This window comes from Dermacentor andersoni, chromosome 5 (genome assembly GCF_023375885.2).
Source record: "Dermacentor andersoni chromosome 5, qqDerAnde1_hic_scaffold, whole genome shotgun sequence".
Taxonomy (NCBI): domain Eukaryota; kingdom Metazoa; phylum Arthropoda; class Arachnida; order Ixodida; family Ixodidae; genus Dermacentor; species Dermacentor andersoni.
In genome coordinates, this window is record NC_092818.1 from 165814213 (window position 1) to 165839687 (window position 25475).

The 25475-nt window shown below is 44.3% G+C and overlaps 1 protein-coding gene and 1 long non-coding RNA gene across 3 annotated transcripts in view; one reads left to right on the forward strand and one right to left on the reverse strand.

Annotated features, from left to right (window-relative positions):
- Nucleotides 1-25475, reverse strand: part of LOC129385139 (uncharacterized) — a 74438-nt gene that overhangs the window by 43365 nt on the left and 5598 nt on the right. Inside the window, exon 2 of the long non-coding RNA XR_008612721.2 lies at nucleotides 16232-16313. This is a non-coding gene — a long non-coding RNA (uncharacterized lncRNA). The remainder of the gene's footprint in view (nucleotides 1-16231; nucleotides 16314-25475) is intronic.
- Nucleotides 18219-25475, forward strand: part of LOC126531583 (heat shock 70 kDa protein 1B-like) — a 29820-nt gene continuing 22563 nt past the window's right edge. Inside the window, exon 1 of one of the 2 annotated variants that reach the window (XM_050179156.2) lies at nucleotides 18219-18308. The gene's annotated coding sequence lies outside the window, so the exon portion shown is untranslated. The remainder of the gene's footprint in view (nucleotides 18309-25475) is intronic. The other variant, XM_055071266.1, reaches the window with a different exon arrangement.

Below are 25475 nucleotides of genomic sequence, written 5' to 3' on the forward strand. Positions count from 1 at the left end.
CGTTAGCACACGAGCGTTTCTGCATTTGCCCAAATCAAAACACAGCTCCAATCACGGGTACCGAATCCATGACATCAACCTCAGTAGCGCAACGCCATATCCCCTAGGCTACCGCTGCGTGTCGAAAACTCCTATACCGATGTGTTCAGAAAACTGACATCATCGTCATCGTCCTCATCATCATCATCATCTTCATCATCATCATCATCATCATTATCATCATCATCATCCTGGCTACGCCCACTGCAGGGCAAAAGCCTCTCCCATACTTCTCCAACCACTCCGGTCATGTGCTAATTGTGGCCATGTTGTCGCTGCAAACTTCTTAATCTCATCCGCCCACCTAACTTTCTGCCGCCCCCTTCTACGCTTCCCTTCTCTTGGCATCGAATCCGTAACCCTTAATGGCCATCGGTTATCTTTCCTCCTCATTACATGCCTTGCCCATGCCCATTTCTTTTTCTTAATTTCAACTAAGATGTAATTAACTCGCGTTTGTTCCCTCACAGCGTTATAAGCATCCATCTGCTCAAACCATCCTACTGACATAACAACTACAAGCATGCTTTACGTAAATGTCAAGTTTCGTTTCATTCTAGAATGTTGCGGAGGTTCAAAAGATACTTTCGTTAAAAGGAAGAAAGAAAAACAAACGGCAGCAAACTTGTGCGAACTTACAGAATGGCAAGCCGATTCCGTGAGAAGCTGTTTATTTCGAGCAGTTACAATGAAAATTTCAGCTGCCAGCAATCAAATCAATATTTTATAACGCTTCCCCTGTATCAATGTCAGTTGCGTTTGAAACCTTGCCCATATACAACGCTTTCGAACATCTGGTAATACATTTTTACAGAGCCAGTAATTAATCCACACACATTTTACTTCGCGAGAATATTGGCCGGTATGTTGCTCAAATTTTCACAAAATGTGATTGTGGCGGTGTTACAGTTCACCCGGGGCACGAGAGTACATTCTACGTTCTTCGTAAAACACACTTTCAATGCTCCGTATAGCTTGCTTATGTAATTAACGCCTAAGGCAATAATCTGTCCACACATAGTGAACTTCGTCTACACATTAACCATAACTTGCCCCCCCCCATTCAAAACAATTATATATATATATATATATATATATATATATATATATATATATATATATATATATATATATATATATATATATATATATAGATATATAGATATATACATCTATATATATATAGATATAGCTTTGTCGTTGCAGTTACTTTCCTAACAAACGTCGTTTTATGCGTTTAAGTAACAAAGTACCTGGAACGCCAACGAATTTCTCCGCAAAGTTCGGGAATTCATATCTAGAAACTGGCGTCATCCTAAGAATTTGTTCCAAGTGGATCCGCTATGCGAATTCCACGGCTAGAATTTATCAGTTGCAATACGCATCATGAGGTAACTAGTTAGAAGGCTAATTATTTATCTTTTAATTATTCAATTATGCATTTCAATTTTTTGTGCGAGTAGTGTCTGCCGCTTTGAGTAGAATTAAATTAAAGGTTGCCTGTGGCAACCTTTAAGAATTTTTGAATGTGTTCGCTGGAACACCCTGTATATAACGCATGCAAATAAAGCAAAGACGAGGGTTCAGCCGTTATCTGAGACTTAATAAGCCAACGACGCGAAAGTTTCGCCATACATTAACCTTATTTCCATTATTTTCACCGAGTTCTAAAGCGGTGTGTTGCACAGTCGTTTAAGGACTGTGGGAAACATTGCGGTTAACGGCAGTGTGGCAGTCTTGAACGCCTAAATAAGTAACTTTCGACATAAGCTCTAATGAACTTGCACAGACTAAATATTTGTCATTCGTCACTTACAACATTTTTAACATTTCAACGAAGTATAAACAGCGTGCCTGTGTATTTCACTGAGCATGCCAGGGACAAGCAACTACCTTCCTCGTGATCTCAATCATAAAATTAAAAGGACTAGTGTTCAGTAATTATGCTGAAAGAAGATAATATAATATACAAACGTTTAACTTTAGGTACACGTCACCAGTAGAGTGGATCCTAATTTCTGTAAATATGAAATTTCTGCCGTTCTTGTTCCTCCTGTAAAAGCGGGGAAAGATTTGAAGCGTTTCATATAACGCCCCTAAATGGGCCGAGAATGAAGGTTTAGCAATGTTTCTTTAACCCTTAATTCAAACACAATGTTAATATTTCCCTGAGCATCGCCCCTAACATTTTTTTTAATGTCGTCCAAATATGAACTTCGAGAGGGACGTAATTTTTCCGTAAAATCGTGAATGCTGGCATATAACGCTTCTGCACGCTCCAAGTCGCATTTAACAGCTCCGCTGTAAAAAACTTGTGATGTGTAACACAATTGCCGAAAGCATGTGCCTTTTCTGTAATTGTCGGTAACCAGAGAACGGATGATTTAGCCTTTATCGAAGGTGGGGAAAAAACCAGAGACCTTGTACTCCAACCATGTGCGCGCAAAATACATTTTTCCAAGGAGGATTAGCAGGAGAGGGAGGAGGAGGAATTAAGCTGCAGGCATAGCCTTGAAAGAGTTGCCGGCAATGGCTCCGCCCGAGTGCTTCCTTTCAGGAAAGTTGAAGAACCGCAAACGCAATGGGTATACGCGGTTCAGTTTGTGATCATCGATAAGCGTAGCGCGAGTAGGGTGAACCAGACGACGCACAGTGCGAGGCCCGGCCGGACATCTTGTGAGCCATTCAACGGTTGATGCTACGCCGTTCCTCCCCCCCCCCCCCCCCCACCCTCCTTAGGGCCATGCACAACACTCTGAAATGGGTCCGCGGAACGTTACCAACCGCAGCATATCAATTATCAACTTCAGGAGAAATCGTGACGGCTCCCTAAGCGAAATTCAACATCACAGTCTCCATCGCATGTTAGGTTATTACATGATTGGTTTTAACGATAACTTCACCTTTGCTGCATGTAAAATCGTGTAAGACGCCTCCGAGAGAGAAAGAGAATGAAGGCAGGGAGGTTAACGAGACGCATGTCTTGGGCTTGCTGCCTTGCACGGGTAAGGGGGAAGGGATTGCAAAGAAGGAAGGAGACGAGAGGGAGAGAGAGATAAAAGGAAGGCCTGGATATTAACCAGTCAAGAGTCCGGTTGGCTACCCGGCGCTAGGGGAAGAGAGTAGGGGAATAGAAAAAAGGGAGAGAAAGAGAGATGGGGGCAGAGAGATGTCCACGAACAGCACTACACAGTCAAAGGCGCTCGCTTGTACAAGCCAGACGTTCTCAGAGCGCACAAAGAAACGAGAGAAAGATAAAAAGTAATAGGAGCTTCTACAGCAAAGAGGGTTACGAAAAGCCAAAGAAACTGTCAGCCGATGCGTCCCTCTCCTCTTCCCCTAGCACCGCCTCCCCCCCCCCCCAAAAAAAAAGAAACAGTAATAATCGTACACTCATAGGTCATTCTTCAGTTGAAGCGGAAAATCGCAGAGCCTCTGTAGCAAATTGTGAAAGCGTGGAATAGCACACAGCTCAAAAGCAACACTGAGGATGATCGTAAGCTGTGTTACGTAGATGTCTGGGCAAGCACAAATAATAGGAACGTAGGTAATAAATTACTTTGTGCTTACGCGCGCGCGCGCGTGCGTGTGCGTGTAAAGTCTGAAAATACCGCTAAGCGGTGCTCTTGAAATAAAATGATACTCGCCGTGAACATTAATATACAACAGGAGATGATTCTAGTAAAAATTTTTAGCTATAATGGTACTCTGATACAACAAAGGTAAAAAACGAAGTTACTGAAGGTCAGTTTGAAGCTCGCCAACAACAACAACAACAAAAAAAAGCATCTCGAGCTCCCACAAGAACACAAGCTTTCCGCCGAAGTTCAAAGAATTTGAACGCAGCCTTGAAATTAACACATTACAGTAATTCATGTACTACTATGTAAAATGAATTTATTGTGTTACAATGGCATGGAAAAAGCAGCACACAGGCAGCGCTGCCATTTTTAGAGATTTTGTCGCTATATCTCGGGCCTTTTTTGTCTTTATAAAGACGAGTATTTCCACTCTGCGACGGGCGACCTTTTTTAGCGGCGTAACTGAACAATTGGCGACATCTTAGTGACTTCGAAGTTAAAAAGGTGTTTCGAAAATGTATTTCCTAAACGCACTTTATTATTTGAAAGCTACTAGCAAACGACCTAAATTGTCTAGACGGCGCGTCGACTCTGTGCCCATGATTAAGCAACAATGTTCTCGACTCACAGAATCCATGCCCGGTCGATCATTGCGCAAAGGGAAACAAGCTTGACATTGTGCTCACAAAATGGGCTATTTATGGCAAACATCAAAAGAACGTTGCAGATTTTTTTTAAAGTCAGCTTTGCCGTCTTACAGTACTGCTACGAGGTGAAGCAGGTGCAATAATTGCGGTGAAGCTTATTAGGAGTGAAAGAGGCTACAGTGACGGGACATGGTATGAGTTCCTTAATTATACAAGCGCGCACGTGCAGTCTCCGGTCCTAATACGAGCGCTGAAACGTCTAATAACTGCACTGGCTGCCATTCAAAGCTGTTTATGGCATTGCTGTGGCGATTTAATCCCGTTGTTTTGGGGCGGCAAGTGCGGCTCTAGCTGTAGGAAAGTAATATATTTTTTAGCAAACTGATGTTCATGCGGTTTATGCTTTCTGAAGTGCTGAATTTTTCTACCATAATAGCTACGTGCGCGGAATTTGTTATTGTTAGTAACGATTGGAAAATACCGGCGATATCGGGGACGCTACGCTTCACGTGTGCCAATAACTAGGGGCACGAAGACTGGTAACTGATTAAAAGATTTAGAAAATGGCGTTCTCTGGTCCCATGTTCGCAAAACTTCTCTTAGGCATGATCATTTCTTTATTGGCCGGCATTCGGGGACCAGCCTTTAAGGACAGCGATTGGCGTGATAACAGCACAACCATCGACATAATGGCTATTTGTGGTCGGCTCTAATGTAATAGAGCCGCTCTGTGGATACGAATCCTGAGCCCTCATTCGCAAAACTAATCACGCACGAGTGTTCCGTCATTGACGGGCGTTCGGGAGCCTGCCACGCATTTTAGCGATCGGCATGGTGACGAAACCGTCGCCGCCGCAACGGCTATTCGTGGGCGGCACTTGTGTAAGGTAGGCTTCACGAATAAGGAGTTGTTTTGGCAAGGAATGTATCTTTTGTGACAGCCACTGACGAGCAGTGTCGCAACCTTCTCTCCTCTCTCCTCCATCCACCCAAACGTCACTTGCGACAAGCAAACGGTTGAGTCCCATGCGATGACTCTGACACGTGAAGGGATCCATCGGAAGCCCACCGTAAAGCCTTTAAGACGCTGTGCTTACAGCGGGCTAAACCGCGAGAAGGAATGCTGTGGCGTGCATGCGTTGGGGGCGCTCTGGTGTTACACTCGAATTTGTCAGCTATCTGTGCGTAGGCCTGGATTTTGATAGAGTGCTAGCAATAGAATGAATGCTTTAAGTCTTTCGAAAGGATTGCTATTTGAATGGAAGGTGAGAAGAGTGAGCAACAAAGCCGGTGCGTTTTGCTATGAAAATAATGTAACCACTGCTATAAGTTTTAAGCAAGGAAAAGCCTGTCCGTTCCTTTCTTTCGCACTGCTCGCAATCACCAGCGACGAAAACGTGTCGATCAATACAAACTCTGCTCCCACTCGTCCCTGCGAAAAATAGCATCTTGGACTGGAAGGCTATGGCGCCGAGACAAAGTATAGAAAGTTATCCATTGCAGAGATAAAGGCGACCTGGGCGGGAAAGGCAGGAGAAGATTCTGGTTTGGTAACCCTGCACTTGAGGAATAACGTAGCTTAGCGATGAACAATAAGGATCTTTCTGCATTATTTATTTTCCTGCCATCCGATACATTGCGCAGTCATTACTGCAGCATGTACAGACATCACAACACTTCGAATAACACAGGAGCATGCTAAGCACGAAGAAAGCCGTGATGAATGCGGTGAAGTAGCAAATATACCGGGAGTTTTTACGAGCTCCACTCATCTCAGCCTTCAGATATCACTGGTAACGGCAGGCAACGAATAATGAGTGAGGAGACGAGAGCACCGCTTGACCGTCTCGCAGCAGTTACGGACAAACGCAGATGATTTTGAATTCCTCTCTCCTGGGATTACATCGCACGTCTAGATACAAAGCAGTAAAAATGTAGGCTAAGCCAAGCGAGTGTTGAAAGAGCCTTCGCACGCGTGAGCTTGTAAGCATGCAGCCAGCGCTCAAGAAGCGCCATGCCACGAACACATAGAGACAACAAATGATAGAATAAGTGAATAAGAACAGGCGAAAGCAGTAGGGTAAAGAAAAGTAAAGAGAGACACATATTGTGCAACCAGCAGAAAACGTGCTAAGACAAAAGCGAAACTGAGGGGAACTTAAGTTAACCTGTCTTCCCGGGCACAATGTCCAAACTGTGCAGACAGGGCGCTTGTCAGGGCGCTGCTCTGGGTCTGACAGCCATTAGTGATATGTTTTCATGCCCGTGCTATCGGTCGATGAGGGACGCCTTTTGCAAGCTTGTGCACGACCGCCACAAGAGGAGGAAGCGTGAGAAGAAACGGGCATCTGTACAAATTACGAAACGAAATGACGCGTGACGCGTACTATGCTGTAAGCTTGCCGTTCTATAGGCTATAGCTTCATTTCGTTGTTCATCTCGCTCGCCCTCTTGCAAACACTTCCTTGTAGAAGAACGCAGAATACAGCCGCCAATCAAAAAAAAAAAGCTAAGTCGCACAGAAAAGAAATAAAATCAGCTGTGCTGAATGTGGTAGTGATGTGTGCTTGTGTGCATTATTGACTTGAACTATGGCGCAGGTAAGCCTTTACAACTCTATAGAGATGCTAAGAAGCAACACGAAAAATACGATTATCACGCTTAGCTAAGGCAATAGAGCTGTGCCATCTTTACGACGCATTCGTGCTGCCATTTGAACAACGGTTCGAAGTTGTAGTAGTTTTTTTGAGGGTGTAACACAACCTGCGAACACATGCAAGGTACAGACGCCAGGCGATCACCCCAACACATGCGCTCACGCTCACACGTGAATACACACGCTAGTGAAAGAGCGTGTGACTATTCAGCTTGTCTGAGTGAGACGTATGTATAGCGAGACTCCAATTACGGCTTCAGATGTGCTGGCACACAGCCGTCTATGATTTGGCAAATTTGGAAAGAAATTGTATTTTGCCGGATGCGGTTTCCACCAGAAAGATCGGCCCGGAATGCGGCAACACGAAAGAATGGGTTTTTGCTCTCGCTTGATAGCCAATACCTCAATACGTGCCAGGTGTATGCTCAGTTAGCTACGCGATTACCATGGGACCACAAAAAAAAGAAGAAATAAAAAAGAAAACCGGGAGTGACCAAACAACACTAGCAAAGACTAAGAAGTATTTTGTGCTCTTACTGCCTGGTCTTGTCCGTTTTTCTTTTCCTTTTCTTCTTGTTTTTCCTTATTTTTCTTTTTTTTCGCGCCACCCCAAGAATTCACGCAAATATGTACCAACAAGCTCATTTTGTATCTCTTGCCCTCGTATACGGGTATTTTCGGTTATATTAGTACACGGAGAAGATAAGAGCGCCGACTCTAGCCATTATCTAGCAATGCATTACCTTCGTTACCTTTAAGAATGAAGAAGGGAAGGAAAGGCAAGGAGCTTTATTAGGCTAGTCCAGTTTACTACCCTACACCTGGGGAGGATGATGGGGAGTGAAAGAAATATAGAAAGAAAACACGTGAGTCCAGCTAATTCACACTAGCTATGCAAGGTGCTGCGCAACTCCAGTCGGGCACTGGTTTCATACATGCAGCTTTAGCTCTGCTTCTCCTCCGTTCGAGAAGTGCTTCGCCTGTGTTACCACTGAGATCGGTCAGTCGTAAATGGGTAATCACAAAGAAGAAAAAAAAGTCAATTTTTGCATTACCACTCCGGATTTGCACATGTAAATAGCCTCTTAGAATTTACTCGAAGCGCGGGCTGGCATGCCGCAACGATTTCTTTCACAGTGGTCTATTTCTTTCTGCCTTTCGACCATTACGTCATCCAGTTCCATCACCCGCGGTAATTGACATGTCAATCCTGATGTTAACGTAGGCCACTTGGACCACTGACGAAGCGCAAAAAGGAAGAAGTGGAAGAGAATAAAAGCGTTCTATTATCCTCACGCGGGTTTGAGTTGTAGGCAAGTATTTGAATGACATAAAAATTGGAAGCGAGTGAGAAGGGAAGGGTGGCAGGTCCAACGACCTAGGACCCATTCGTTATGTCGTTTTTTTTTCTTTTTTTTTGTGCCATCTTAGGTGAAAGGAATAGAACTTCAGGGAAGGTGTTTACAGAACAGAGATGTAAGCGGCTTATTTCAAACAGCGCTCATCGAAATGCAGAGCTGTTTTATCCTCGAAACGGGTTTATGGGGCATCGCTCTTTCTTTTCACGCGTAAAACACGTGGGGTCTGTAGTAAAACAAAGATATTATTATTCTTCATAAGCGTAGGCGTGCGTGAGACTTTCTTTAGGGGGGCCAAACAATGCTGCAACGCCACCCCCCCCCCACCCCCCGCCGTATATATTTATATTTATTTTTTGTGCTCTATGCACCCTGGCACATTTCCCGCACATTCAACGAGAAATAAAACGAAACCATAAATTCTATTATTACTTATTTAATAATCGCTGATTAAATTTTCTTTTCAACGGGAGAAGCTAGATGCTGAGCAATGAGTGTTTTGTCCGCAGCCTGTTTTAAAGGATCATGCAACTAAGCATCGCGCATTATAAGGCAACTGGCGCCAAAAAAAAAACAACGATAATAACGGTATAATCAGGCACGTACCCAGGGGGGGGGCCCGGGGGGGCCCAGGCCCCCCCCCCGAAATCAAGTGGCATACCCCCCCCCCCCCTTCCCCACCCACGCCACCACTCCTCACACATTCCTAAAGCGCCGCCAGATCAATGTTGAGGCTTGGCAGCTGTTGTCCCAGAGCAACAGCTGCCAAGCCTCAAGTCGCATGTAGACTATTCCTCACCGGGAGGCTACCACACAGCACCACTCACCTATTAGGATCCAACCTAACGCAGAAACACATGATCATCTGGTGCCCGGGTCACGCAGGACTCGAGGGCAATGAGAGAGCGGACGGCGCAGCTCGTGCTTTTGTGAACCGAGCGGTCGACCACTCTGACGAAAACCCCTTTTTACCACGAGACATCCTTGAGCACCAGCGGCGCGAGCGAAGAAAGTACAGTCCACCACACCCTGACCTATCCAGGCAGGACTCTTATGACTGGCGCCGAATACAGACGCACACATTTCCAAACCTTTCTTTGAAAAATGCCATTCACCCAACGCTGTACAGCGTTCGCTGTCCGTGGTGCGGAGGCCGGCCAACTCTCGCCCACATTACGTGGGACTGCCAGAACAGGTCACCCAAAATTAATACACCAAAATAGCCCGCAAACTTTCCGAAAGGGAGCAGTGGGAGACTTGGCTCGCCAGCGAGGATCGGGAGATGCAACTGGCGCTCCTCGACCAGGCACGGCGGACCGCTCAAGCCAGTGGGGCCCTGGACTAGGGGCTCCACTCACTCGCTTTCTGCATTTTTTCTTTTAAATAAACGTTTTGATATATATATATATATATATATATATATATATATATATATATATATATATATATATATATATATATATATTGGCAGCTGTTCATCGCTCAGCATTATGCTGCCTTTTTCACTCCTTTTAGATGGCGGTAGTTATCGGCATCTCTTGTAATGTGAAGGACAGTTTTCTCATAGATTCCGCACCCGCGTGATTACCTCGAGATGCGTTCAGTTGTCACCATCTATTCAACCGTCACGCGCATAGCTGTTGCTTTTGTTAGTTCAACCTTCTTTGTTTAGGCTGATCCTGGGACCAGGAGAGGGATGCGGCTGTTACTCAGCTGGTCTGTACTCTCGTGAAACGAGTTGCGGCCGGAGAAAACGCCAATTGCGTTTAACTTTTCCCTTTGCTTCATTATTTCCTTGAGTTACGGCTCGCCGCGACGCTGGCAGATGCCTGGAACCACATACACGTGATATGGGTTAGATAAGGTGGGAAATAATATAATGTGAAAGAGTGTCCATCATGAAACCCTGCAATAACCCTTAAACCCATACGCAAGATGACTGTCGACCGTTACCTCGTCTGTTTTTCCCTAATTGTATAGCACTTTTCGTGCAAAATTGGCACTGGAAACAAAAATCGCAAGGAGTTCAGAAACTAAGCGATCTACTAAGGGAGAGAGCCAAGGAAACAACCAAACTGCAAGCAAAAGTGAATCATAAAATAGTTAACCGTTGTCTATGAGAATATTTATGGATCAACATCTTTTTATTTAAAAAGGAAGTAGAGAAAACGCCGCCGGAAGTGGAGAACAATTACTTGTTTTGAATGACGCTTCTAGAGTTATCTGTCGAACCGCCTCACGTAGCCACTTCTCTACTGTGCTTATGTGGGTGTTTTTCTAACCTTTCGCGGTGAGCGCAGTACGTCTAGAATCGCAGAGTCCTGCGCTCTACGCGGTTGTATGGGACTGGCGGCCGCACAGCGTTACGCAATTCGCGGAACTGTCAAAACTGATCAACAAGGCGAAAATAACTGATATTCGGAACTATAACATGAGAAAGACTGAAGAAGCCGTAAAAAATAAACGCAGCCTGAAATCAGTACAAACGAAACCTGGCATAGGACAAACCATGATGTATGCACTAAAAGATAGGAAGGATGATATCATCAGCAATCTCGAAGATGTAGTAAACGTAGCGGAAAAATTCTAAGCTGACCTGTATACAGTACCCAGAGGAGTCACGATACCTCACTTAGAAACAGTAATGAAAAGGATACAGAAACTCTCCTATAACTAGTGATGAGTCTAGAAGGGCCCTGCAAGACATGAAACGATGAAGAGCGGGAGGAGAAGGTGGAATAACAGTCGATTTAATCAAAGATGGAGGCGACACAATGCTTGGAAAACTGGCGGCTCTTTATGCAAAGTGTCTATGGACTGCAAGGGTCCCAGAAAACTGTAAGAATGCAAACATTATACTAATCCACAAAAAAGGAGACGTTAAAGAATTGAAAAATTATAGGACCATTAGCTTGCTCCCAGTATTATATAAAATATTTACCAAAATAATCTCCAATAGAATAAGGGCAACACTCGATTTTGTCAACCAAGGGAAGAGGCTGGAAGAGATACTTTACAGAGATCAGGAAGAGATACTTTACAATGGATCACATCCATGGATCACATCCATGGATCACATCCAATGGATCACATCCAATGGATCACATCCAATGGATCACATCCAGGTTATCGCGAAATCTGCAGAGTACAATCAGCCTCTCTATATGGCTTATATAGATTAAGAAAATGCATTTGATTCAGTAGAGATACCAGCAGTCATAGAGGCACTACGTAATCAAGGAGTACAGAATGCTTACGTAAAAAACTTGGAAAATATTGCTACATGCGTGTGGTATTTGTTTGTTTGAACGAGGCGCGTGGGTGCCATCACTCCAGAAAAGAGGAGGAAGAACGAACTGGGCTCGCGCTGTGAATCTGACCGGTCAGCGCTGCAACCGTTGTAAATATAATCTATAAATAGTTTGTCGTCTTACTGACTCGTCCTTCGCGTAAGAATATCTCCAGAGGTTCTACAGCTACCTTAATTCTACACAAGAAAAGCAGGGAGATACCTATAGAGAAAGGGGTCAGACAGGGAGACACAATTTCTCCAAAGCTATTCACTGCGTGCTTGGAAGAATTCAAGCTATTAAACTTGGAAGGCTTAGGAGTAAAGATCGACGGCAAATATCTCAGCAACCTTCGGTTTGCCGATGACATTGTTCTATTCAACAACAATGCAGACGAGTTAGAACAAATGATTGGAGACCTTAACAGAGAGAGTGTAAGAGTGGAGTTGAATATTAATAAGCAGAAGATGAAGATAATGATAAATAGCCGGGCAAAGGAACAAGAGATCAGGATCGCCAGTCGGGAAATAGAGACCGTGAAGGAGTACGTTTACCTAGGTCAATTAATCACAGCGAACCCTAATCATGAGAAGCAAATTCACAGAATAAAAATAGGTTAGATCGCATACGGCAGACATTGCCAGCTCCTGACTGGAAGCTTACCATTATTATTGAAAAGTAAGGTGTGCAATCAGTGCATTTTGCCAGTGCTGACATATGGGGCAGAGACTTGAGAGCAAGTTAAGGACCGCGCAAAGAGCGATCGAACGAAGATTGCTAGGCATAACGTTAAGAGAGAGAAAGAGAGCGGTTTGGATCAGAGAGCGAACGGGTATAGACGATATTCTAATTGACATCAAGAGGAAAAAAATGTAGCTGGTCAGGTCATGTAATGCGCCGGTTAGATAACCGTTGGACCATTAGGGTTATAGAATGGATACCAAGAGAAGGGAAACGCAGTCGAGGACGACAAAACACTAGGTGGAACGATGAAATTAGGAAATTCGCGGGCGCTAGTTGGAATCGGTTGGGGCAGGACAGGGGTAATTGGAGATCGCAGGGAGAGGCCTTCGTCCTGCAGTGGACATAAAACACGATGATGATGATGATGATGATGACGACGACGACGACGACGACGACGACGACGACGACGACGACGACGACGACGACGACGACGACGACGACGATGATGATGATGATGGAGGTGGTGGTGGGCCCCCCCCGAAAAAAAATCCTGGGTACGTGCCTGGGTATAATATTTTTTTTACTAAAATATCCACAAATCGTTGATCGTCGCGCTTGGATAATTACGTTGGTTTCTTTTCAGAACTCTCAATTAGCACAAACTTAAGACACCTAAATGGTCACTTCTTCCTAGAAATAGAACAGAACCTCCACAAAAATCTGGTATTGCGCTTTTCAAGGTCGCAGCCATATTATCAACGCCGGATGCTAATAAACATGGATAATCTGAGTAAAGATTCCGCGCTTACACCTCCTGTTCGCAAAGCCTGCATTCTTTTGAACAGCGCTGAATGATTGAAGCCCAGCTGGTAGACAGCGCAGTGAACTAGGCAAAAGCAAGCGTCTAAGGTGCGCACAGAACGAACGGCTGTGCATTCGATTTGGGCCTCTGTTATTCTTTGGTATAGTTCACTTATATTATTCTTCGTTGTTTTTTTTTTCTGCTTTACCACCATTCGCTACTCTTTCTAAGTATATTCAACCTTCGAGTTTTCCAGCACAGTATTACAGTAGAACCTAATCATACATAGTGAAGCAGTCAGGGCGGAAGAAAAATCGTCGCTTTATCGGCATCTCCTTTGTAAACATAGTGCTCCATTTTCCATTTTAGTAACTACGATAAAGTCTTTCTGATGACAGTTATTTGATTGTCGTTTAAAAGATTTTAAATTTGGCTCTTTCGATAGTTGAGCGTGCAAGTTAGATCGGCACTCGCCATGGTGATTGCAGCCATAGTTTGATTCGTCATCGTCGAGAAGAATTTTTTTTTTCTCTTTCGCGCCCTCTTTTTGTGTTTGCGGTTTCAGTTTTCTTGAATGGCGTGACTATTCATGTCGCTTCGGTTAAAGCAAATAAATCTATTGCTTTCTTCCATATATTGAATCCTTCGCTATACCCGTTAGTTCACTTAGAGCGGGTATGCAATACTGTCTAATAGGACTATAAAATACATACAGAACTGTAGAAAATAGGACACTATAGTCTAAAATACCAGAGCACATATTATTCAGTAATATTGTTCACTTTCTAGACTTTAACGCCTTTTTCACATCAATGCACCATGGATTTAGGAAAACATTCTACTGTGAAACACACCTTGTAATATTTAAGCACAAATTAAATCGTATTCGTATTCTTGATCGTTCATCTTTAGCGGATTGCATTTTTTTAGACTTCGCAAGAGCGTTCCATAATCTCTTGCTTTATGAACTAAATAAACTAAACCCTGACAGTAACGTCGCGGTGTGGCTTCTATGTTTCCTTACTAATCGCATGCGATCTGTTACTACAAGCGGCTATAACTCATCGCTATGGGATATAACCTCAGGTGTGCAACAAGCATCGATGCCAGGGCCTCTCTTGTTTCTTAATTATACTAACGATACCCCTTCCTCATTGTCCTCTAACATTCAAAATTTTTGCCGACGACTGTGTTATCTTTCGTGAAATAATTACCAGTGATGGCATTAAACACCTCGAGTCTGACCATAATACTATAGCTAACTGGTGCAACGACTGGTTAATGAAAAATAAAGTTTCCAAGCACGAAATGATGCGCGCTTCACGAACTAACAGGACATACATGATGTTCTCCTGGGATTCGTCGACACATGTAAGTACCTAGGTGTACACATCGCCATTAACATAGCATGGACGGTCCACACCAGCTACGTAATTAATGCTAATAGCATACTAGACTATCTGCGTCGTAACTTTTTAACCGCCCCTACGTCTCTAAACCTACTACTTTATAAGACACTAGCACGTTCCAAGTTGGAGTACACAAGCGCTGAGTGGAATTCTACTCAGGAGAAACTATTTAGTGCATTAGAAATTGTTCAGAATAATTGAGTTCGTTTAATTTTGTGCAAGTGTAATAGAACTGCAAGTATATCTTACATGAAAACAAACTTGGCGCTCGCGCCACCACCATCTCTTTGTTCACAAGTTCTACCACGACTGTACGCGGCTAGATAATTTCTCAACATCTCTAATTTATCATCGTTATCAGGTTGATCTTGATTAATGTCACACTAAATATTTATTCCATTTCTTTTGCCTCACACATCCGCTGACTGGGACCACCTTCCCGAGGAAGTTGTATCTATAAATGACAACTAACAATTTCGAGCCGCTTTAGCTAACACTGTATAATCAGCTTTTGTAACCTTTTTTTTTTTACCTCACTATATTTTTGTTGATGTATTTTCGTTTCTTTACCGTAACTACTCCCTCTATAATGCCTTAGGCCCTGAGTCTGTAACAAGTAAATAAATAAATAAATAAATAAATAAATAAATAAAAATAAATAAATAAATAAATAAATAAATAAATAAATAAATAAATAAATAAATAAATAAATAAATAAATAAATAAATAAATAATGTAGCATTCGGTATGCGGTAAAAGGTCTTACAATTGACTATAATCTGTGAATGTCCGGAGATGGAATGAAAAACACGTGAGTGACAAGCCTTTCAGACTAAACACGTCAAAGCTTCATCTGCATTTTTCGTATTATCATCATCCAGAATAGAATGCAATAAACAGCAGCTTGCCGGCAAGCAGAACGAACTTGCGCGGGCGGCGCCACATAGCTCATAAAGGTTTAACCAGGGTCCTGCAAATCTGTATTAAGGGACCATGATAGTACTATAACAGTGTTGACTGCGAGAAGCACTGCATATAATTGGAAGCCATTACAGAGCAGACTAGTGCGCCGAGCGGGTCTAACTACTGAGAAAATTAAGATGCAACGAATGCTTACATAGGGACTATTACCATTGCCTCGCATATCAAGCAAACTATATTGCCTTCATAACCGGGCCATTTTCTTGTTCAGCTAGTTAAGGCTTCGTATTCAAGAATTTCTAAATATTACGCAAACAGAAGCGCCAACAACTCATTACGTTAAGGTTTATAGTTTCTTTCTTAAGTGGAAAGTCAATAAAATATGCAGACAGCGAAAGCAGACATGTTCTCTTTTTTTTTTTTTCTGTGATGCTCGGCAAACGATCTCATTGCTCTCCTTTTGATGGTGCCTTTCTTGGGCGTGAATTAAATTCAGCTTAGGCGCGAGTTTCCTGATTATCAATAACATTGAAGGAAGTCAGACTAAAAAAAGAAACATTAAAAAATGGCAAAAAACTACCGCGAGATGACAGCGAGGAAGACTTGGTCAAGAGAATTTTGCTGCTAGGGACGCTGTGTTTACGGGGGGGTAAACAATGAGGATTATTGGACCTCCTGCGTGTTCCTGATGTCAATCTAGAACGGTGCTAAAATAAATTCTGATAAAGGTTAGTTTCGAAAATTCGTTTCCTAGCTAGAACTGCAACCCCTTCTGACCCGTTAAGTATGTGACGGTATATAGAGTGAGAAGGGGTAATGAAGTTGTATATGAAAATGGACTTACTCTTTGTCATCATCGGTATGTGACCCGGACAGCCCCGAAGGTCCTTCCGTGAGAAGGCGGAGTTCTCTGAATGCGACGGGAACTTGGGCGAAAAAAAAAATAAGAAGAATCATGGAACTTCGCTATGGAGAAAAAACGCAAATAATACAAGAAATGCGGAACCTCAATGAGCAAAATCAAAATTATGCAACTCGTTAGGAGATTCCCTACAAAAGAGAACGCGAGACACAACTCCCCTCTCACGCAACTATACTGGCGGCGATCTTCAAATAACACAATTTTTTCAAGGATTCTGTTTTCTTTTTTACGTGACCTCCTGAAGTAACAATCTGATTGCACTTTTTGAGTTCACTAGAGAAACTTACATGTTTGAGCTCGTTTAAGGGGATGGCACTTTATCCATCGGCATACGTCTTTTTGTAGTAAAAAGCAAAGTTGACCACTCGACCGATTGGCTTAACTGAATAATAATAGCGTTTTAAACATGGAACACTATATGGCGTTACGTGTATAAAACGTACCAAGCTTTGGGCAGCGGTGGCGTCATGTCCAGGAAAGTAATTACGGAGGAAATACTATTGTTACGTCTACAGGGTTAGTAGAGCCTTCGTAAAATGTATACAAGTATACAATTATACGGCCAAGCACTGGCACTTTCCTGTAAACATATCTGAGCTCTGTGGTTTCACTGGCGATCCTAAACTACCACATTTTAAGTCCTATCTGACGTTGCAATAACACTGCAACAAAGGAGAAATTTGTAGATGAGGCCTTCAGTTATTGCAGAACATGAAGGACATGTAACTTTTTGTTCGTTCAATTCTCTCAAGTGTGAAATGAGTCAAACGTGTTGCAGAAAGAAAGAGAGATCGAGATAAATCATGTGAACTCAATCCTAGTCCATCGTGTAAAAAGTGTAAAAGAAAGAAAAAGAAACGATGGTCGGCACCAGCTGGTGTCCTTGGGTGCAGCGACGCGAAGACTAGCGCCGCCATCGATGATTTTCTTTTAGGATCAATGAGAACTGAACTCGAATACAAAATTTTAAGCCTGCTGTTCTTTTAACTAAGCTTAGTATGAAATTCTTTATTTTCATGCTCTCGATAATTTTTCATTTTCGTAAAGTGATGCAGTCTCTTCAATCTCTATCTTCCGATTCTCACTTACCTATTATAGAATTTTGCCCTCTTACTTCGTACTTTACTTTAACCTACGCAGTTTCTGGCCACTTCCTCAGAGTGGGCACGTGTCAGTTATTTCCAATGATCAACATCTACATCATGCGGTCACCGTGTCAGTGCTGAATTTTCCCACAAATGAACAATCGAGAGGACGCCCTTTTAGAACAAATATTTACCATTTGTCGTCTAGAAAAAATCAAAATCAATCAATCGATCAATCAATCAATAAATAAATAAATCAGCGAAAGCCTCCTCGTGCTGCTTTTTAAAGTAGCGTAGATCGCCTCTTTTTTTTACTGTCAAGCCCTCGAATAAAATTATGCAAAGAAATAAAGAGGCAAGATCGAGCAATACATGGATGCACTTATTAATAAAGAGTTTATTAACATAATGTTGGCTTTGTGATTTAAGTGGGAAGATGTGCGCATGGAAGCAAAAAAAGAGAGGGACACAATGAGGATCAGTGGGCGATGCCCAGGCTGCAGAATTTCTGCAAAAAGGCGGAGGAGGCCTGTTTCGCAGCCGTATGCGTACAGTGTCTCGTGGGTGGCCCGCACATTCATTAGCGATCAACAAAGAGATGGGAGTTTGTCTGGGTATGAGCCATAGCTTGAGAGGAAGACAACAACTACAAGTCTTTATGTGCAAAAGCACAGGTAAATGGTCCTTTCTTCATCACATCTTGTGTACGTACCTATAAAAATATGCATGTTGTTCCACGCAATGCCTTGAAGCCTGAGCATGAACTATTAATAACCATTTCACGTTAGCGTGCGTCAGTTGAATTTAGGTACAAAGAAGACGAGGGCGTCTTTCACTCAGGCCACCGCACTGAAAGCAGGGAAACCGAGGCTCGACACGCCTCCAGCGAGCTCCCGGTGAGCTCCAACCGACAGGTGAGTGTGTTTCTAAAGCTAGTACTTGAGTTCCACCTCGACTATGCGTATGTGTAAGGGCGTCCATCACATGTCATCTTTTGCCTCTTAGAAACTTCAGCGAGCTCTATTCCTCTTTTGTACTCAGTCCAGGCGGACAACACAGTGAGCGTACTTCGAGTCGATGCCGTTACTTATGGCTGCATAAACACGCAGATCTGTTTATTTTATTGCGAAGAAAACGGCGCACCGTCTATAATTATCGTGTATATTGTCTTATGCCACGGGGACAACTACTGCCTCAAATTTAGATAACCGGTCGATTGTACTTCTTAAGAATCAATCTAAGGAAACAGAGCGTTGCATCTTGGACATAATATGCGCCATTAGGAGACCCTTTGTAATGAGTTCCAGTTAATCCACCTAAGAAGAAATTTTAATTCTATAGAGTCGGTGGCAGCTAGGTGCGACCACTCAAACGTACAGTAACTCATAGTCTACATTACTATGCGTGTGTTCGTAAAGACACTACCTGATAAATAGCTGTCTCTACTGCATGGTAGCAGGCTGTAGTAACAGTAATAGCTGTGCAACTACATGGCAAATGAGCTGCCGTCATACTATTACGTAACATAACATAGAATAGAGGGGCCTGATTTTTTATTAGTCACAGCCATATGATGCCAACAGACGATGAAGCCAAGGAAAGAATAGGGGAAGTTATTTGTCGTTTTAATTAAAGTGTAGAAATGACCAGCTAAAGGGAAATGGAAGTGCACGAAAAAACCATTCGCCGCTGATGGGAACCAAACCCAAAACCTCCGCATTACGCGTGCGTTGTCCTACCAATTGTGATACGGCAGCGGCTGTCCCCACGTCCATGTACTTAGGTATTTATGTACGTGCACAAAATGTAACAAGATGTAACACTAGCATGAGTTACACCAGCAATTTCATTCTTGTGGCTATCAGCTATCAGCGTTCATTTTAGAGCGGAGCTTTCTTTCGCTCTTCCCCCACTTTGCGTGGAAGGCTGTCCACCAAACTAAGCCGGGCCTACCTCAAATATAGGGTAGTCAAAGTGGTGCCTTCGTAGGCCGGCCCTGATAAGAGTACACGGTGTGTGTGCCGTGTACACATAGCCCTCGCAGGGAATTTAATGTGTTTTGTACCACGGTCGACCTTGGAGGCAGTGAAACGTCGCAGCACTCACGCGTCTCAATGCACTAACCGACAGAGTTAACCAATAAGTGCCCCCTGCAGCAAATCTCAGGCGGTCTACCAAACAGCTGTCACTTGATATTGGCTATCATCCTCCGATGGTTCTGCCATATTTTTTTTTAATTCGCTGTGTTTTGATTTCTAGTAAGAGGGTAAGTGAAGGAACGTATTTCTGCTCTGTGGGGTTTTAATATACCTCATAGTTCGCGCTCTTGTGCGTGGAGCGGTCGCATGTCTGAAGCGAAGCAAGCCGAAACAAGCGACAGTTGTCGCTGTTTTGATGTGCGGTCGAGCTTGGGGACGTATAATTTGTCATAACAAATGCTGGCTCTCCCGTAATTGAGAGTAGATGTAAGCATGACATGGCTACCGGCAAAGCAGATTGATTGGAGATGATACCAGCCACAATCTTAAACTGGGTATAGTGCATGTTCGCAACGGTACACCACACCACACTGAACTGAACTGAACCTCGCTGCAAGTCTCGTCTTCGGCCAAACAACCATCCGCGGCGCGCTGGACGCTGCTGCCGACCTGGTCACGCAGCGTGGCGCCATCTCTTGAAGGAGGCGGCACAAAACCCGCGCCGCGGAACTCACGGACCACTGGCGTTGAAAAGGAAAGCGCCAAAAGATTACAATCAAGTGTATGGTGCGCTGTATCTGACTTTTGAACGTCGCTATTGGAAATGACAAAATAAACATCAACGTACTAGAAGTTACAGCTTGAGTGATGTTGTGAACAAACATTAGGAAGAAATCGGAAGCACTTTTCTTTAACTTCTTTGGGAAGTAACTAGCGTATGTAATGTCGTCCTGTACAAGGGGTCGGGGGCCAGAGACCGCATATTCTTAAGTTTTGACTGGTTGCCCGGATTATCTCGTCTTGCTCTCGCAACGATGACCGGATGTTCTCGTTTCGTTCTCGCCACATTCTCGTCTTGAGTGCCCGAATAACCGCTCTGTATTTCGGCTCAAGGTCTCTTGAAAATCCCAGACAACGGGAGCTAAATTCATTTCATGCTTAAAACTATAAAGAGCGCCGCCGCTGTTGTCGTAAGAGTGGACGACCCGGATTTGTTGGCAGTAAAGTTAATGCTCATTGTTGCTGCGAGAGATTCTTGGTGAGTGCAACGCCAACGCATGGAGGCAGCACCCTGTGGAACAGTGTTGATGGTCTTCAAGTTTCTGTTAAAGATGGTGCAACGACTCCACTTGGTCATTGCGTAGAACAATCCTTGAGTGCCTGTGCATTCGAGCCCGTTTCTGCTTAGCCGACCAACTAATCGAACGGAGGTACCACGCTTTCATACATGGCAGCGAGCACGAGAAATATCAAAACTTGACATTCGTGAACAGAAGACACGGCCATGCCGTAGAAATAGGAAATTTTCGGGTTGATTGAAAAACCATTTGAAGCATGACATGCGTCCGTGGACACGAGTGGTATCCGTTTGAAGAGAGGGTGGAGGGAGGGTAGCTCAAATAAAAGTCTCTCCGTACAAGAACATGACAGGTTGGAAAGTAAAGTTGTGCATCGGCCTCACGTTAGGCGCAAACTGAACAGAATTCGGAACAAAGCAACGAAAAACGGCACACAGAGAAGACCAATGAAGTAATGACGACCGCAAAAAGATGTGTCATTTATGAAGGTACAAAGAACACCAGGACAGAACTACAGAAAACGTGAAGCTAACAATTGTGCCTTTGTTAGAGTTTTCGAGTTTCCATGCACAGCAACGAAAAAAAACGGGCTTGTTAAATGTTTACGTTCTTCTTGGGAAGTGCCCGAACAAGTCATTTCTTGCGCCTGGTCGACTAAGCTACGGAGAAGGCTTCAGCACTGTTAGCTCCGGACTAACTAGACCTGTAAGGCGAAATAGTGTATCTTTTTCATTTAGTGTCTGGAAATGTAGCCAATATTGCTATATGAAAAATACCGCATGTCTACGGCTTCTTATACAGTATAGTGCATAGTAGAATCGCATTCATTCATTCATTCACAAAACTTTATTAGAGTCCTGAAGCTCGCTCTTTTCAAACCGAGGCGGGCCGCGTCCACGTCGGCACCGTCAGGCCGACCCTTATGGCGCCATCGTGGACCCTCTGGACAGCCCGTAGTTGATCTTGATATGAAGAGCTTGATATCATCTTGTGCCAGTAAAGCCATTTTTCTTCGGGGTAGGCGAGAGTCGCGGGACAGCCCGCCAGCATGTGTCTGATATCAATGATGCCATCGCACACGTTACATTCTTTCCTAATTACTCTTTCGGGGTGAATTTCATTTGTGAAATACGGAGTGGGGTACGTCCCGGTTTGCAGTAAACGTAGCGTGACTGCCTGAGCCCTGTTCAACTTTACGTCTGGCAGTAAGAATTGCCTACACCCCAAGTAGTAGTATTTAGTGATGTCATTGTACGTTAGTAAATGATCTTTATGCTCCCCGGAATGGTAGTGGGCGTCGGTTCGGTTCTGACCGGCACGGCAAGCAAGTCCTCGGGCCAGGTCGTTCGTCACCTCGTTGAGGTTGAGCAGAGTCTCGTCCACTTGTCCCCTATGTGCAGGAAACCATCGGATTTAAGTTTTAATAGTTTCGACCTTGTCGATAATTCTAGCCGCAGTCCCAGCGACATAGCCTTTGTCAAAGCTCCTAATTGCTGCTGTGGAATAGCTATAAATTAAAGACAATTTACAGTTCCTGATGGCTAGAGCAATCGCGGCTTGCTTCGCCACCATGGAATCCTTAGTGAAGATGGTGACGGCGTCCCGTACTTCGCTCTGGCTGTCGACCACCACGGCCGTGTAGGTCTCTCTACGTTTGACCCAGGCAGCATCTACGAGGGCCGCCTGTTGTCCTAGCTGCTCAATTTCTTTCAACAAAGCTTTCGCTCCCGCTTTTCTCCTGCTAACATTGTGTTCCGGGTGCATGTTTCTCGGAGGGGGGGGGGGGGAGGGTTCTGATCGCGTCTCTAAGGTCCGCGCGCCACTCTACCTTGGCCTCCTTCGCGTTCATCGATCTATTGGGGTCTGTCCCTATTGAGTATCAGCCTGCCCGCACACGTTTTCGTCAGTCTTTCCTGCTGCGACATCTGTTGCGCTCCCGCCATCTCTTCTATCGTATTATGTACGCCTTGGTTCATGAGCTTCCCGTTCGAGGTGCTGATGGGTACACCAAAGGTAGCCTTGACTAACTTTCTGATCATAGTGTTGAGCTTGTTAAGCTCGGCCTGCGACCATTTAAATAGACGTGCCACGTAGGTGAAGTGACAGAGAGCGAAGGCTTGCACTAGCCTTAGAGCGCTGTCCTCACCCAGGCCTCTGTGTCTGTTGCTGGTTCTCCTTATTAACCTGATGACTTGGTCCGTCTTGTTTGAAATGTGTTGAATGACATTGAGGTTGGTACCTCCCGCTGCTATGTGGAAGCCTAAAACTAACATTTTCGACCTGCTTGATCGCGGATCCGTCGTGACAGCGTAAGATAACCTTAGGTTCCTCCCAGGGGACGTAGCCCGTGGCCCCTGCCTCGAAGGTTTAGGACAAAAAGCTCCGACTTTGCCGCCTAACAGTTTAGTCCCATCTCGCCTAGCGTCCTTTCCATGATGTGTATGCTCGCCTGCAGTCTGGTCTCCGTTTGGCCTACGTTACCGTTGGCGCTCCATATGGCTATGTCATCGGCGTACATTGAAAAGTGTATACCTTCTATACTCTCCAGTTTCCTCGTGACTCTGGTCCTTGCTAGATTAAATACCATGGGCGAAAGCACGGCCCCTTGCGGGGTGCTCCTGTTTCCCAGGTTCATCACTTTCGATTTTAGTTCTCCTAGCGTGAGGCTCGTTTGCCTACTGCCCAGAAACGCCTTGACTACGCTGAATAGCCTCTCGCCCGACCCCAGCTCGGACAGGACATCGAGGATGGCCTTGTGCTATGTGATCAGAAGTTTTTCGACGTCTAGTCCCACAATCGCTCTTGTATCGCTCTTGGGCTAACTTGTATGAGCTGATGTTTGATCAGGAGCATGGCGGCCTGAGTCGATAGCCCGGGGCGGAAACCGACCACGTTATACGGGAGCATGTCGTTGTGCTCGACGTATCTAGTGATTCTGTTGATAACGTGTTCCATAGCTTTACCTATGCACGTTGTAAGCGAGATTGGGCGTAGGTTATCCAGATGCAGCGGTTTACCCGGTTTGGGTATGAGGATGGTGTTCGCCATCTTCCATTCCTCCGGATAGTCTCCCTTTCTCCACAACTCGGTGAAATGATCCGTCAAGAAAGTGATCGAGTCATCGTCTAGATTCATTAACAGGTTATTAGTAATACCGTCGGGTCCAGCAACCGATTTACTAAAGAGACCATGAAGGGCGGCCCGTACCTCGCCCTCGGTGAAATCGTGGTCCATTTTCTCGCACGGTCCTCCCATGTACTCTACGCGTTCGTCGCTATCGCCCGGTTGTTTGAACGGGATATATTTGTCCGCGAGCTGTCTCATGACTAGCTCCTGAGTCCTGTACTGACTGACTTGATATACTAGTTTCGTAATTGCATTTCGCTAGTTTGACTTAGTTTCGCTCTCGTTCAATAGATGTTTGAGGATGTTCCAACCACCCCCATGTTTGATTCTACCGTCTGCCAAGTGGCAAACTTCGTCCCACTGTTGTTTCACGAGTGTTCTCGAATGCTCCTCGATCTGTCTGTTTAGCAACGCTATCTTTTTCCTGAGCTTTCGGTTCAGTCTTTGTGTTTCCCATCTTTGCAAGATGGATTGTTTGGCCTCGATCAGATGCGCGAGCCTACCGTGTACGCTCTCTATGTTTTCTTCGGTCTTAATTTCTTTAGTGGCCTCCCTGAGGTCCTCTTCGAGCTGGTTGACCCAGGTCTGGAAGAAATGTCTGCCCGCTTCTATCGGTTTTGATTCTAGTCTATTCGCTCTAACTTTCCTAAAAAGGTCCCAGTCTGTGCACTGAAAGGTTCTAGTCTCTTGTTTCGGCATGCCTATACCTGTGTGTATGATATAGTGGTCACTGCCTTGATCGGTGCCCGAGTTTTCCCAACTAGCTTGTTTCGAGTTGACAAAAGTTAGGTCCGGTGTAGAGTTCCTGCACGTGGACGTGCCACAGCGGGTGGGGAAAGCCGGATCTGTGATCAGGCACAGTCTCAAGTCCGTGGCAAGGTCCCATAACCCCTCACCTTACTTTGTATTCCAAGCGTATCCCTACGCGTTGTTGGGGGCATTAAAGTCCCCTCTGATGATGAGCGGAGAGCTTTTTGCGACTGCCAGTGCCTTGTTGAAAAGTTCCCTAAAGCTTTGTTTCTTTTCGGTGGGACTGCTATAAATGTTTAGGCAAAAGATACTCTGCGTCCTGCCCTTGTGCCTTTTGAGTACGACTTCTACTAGGGTATACTCGATTTTACTCAATCCGAGATGAATATCGTGTTCGATAAAGGGTAGCTTTTTGTCAACGAGGGTTGCCAATCCCCTCCCGCAATCTTTTTCTGTGCATACCGATTTGTACCCGGTTAGCTTGACTTCGTCCGCTAAAGTTTCCTGCAGTATAATTTTGTTTTGACCTCCATAAATCTAATTAATTGGCGCAGCGATGCCTTTTTGTTGAGGAATCCGCGACAACTGCACTGCCACACACTAAAACTGTGGGCGCTAGTTATGATCATTGGATGGGTTAATTTTGCTATTACCAGCGATTGATCTCTTTGGAGCGCAAGGTTGTATATTTTTTTTTACATGTTCACACGCATCTGCAAAATCGACTGGAATCCATGAAGCGTTAGCGCAAGAAATTACCAATGACAAAAACAACGTAAGTTAGCTAGGACATTTCTTCTTAAACATTAAGACAGAAGGACAAAGCAATTTAATAGCTCCTGAAATGGCTATCTTGGCTGTCTGCTGGGATATTGAAGAAATAACGTAACGAAGCCTACGAGTTCACTATTGCAAGGTTTAGTTATGA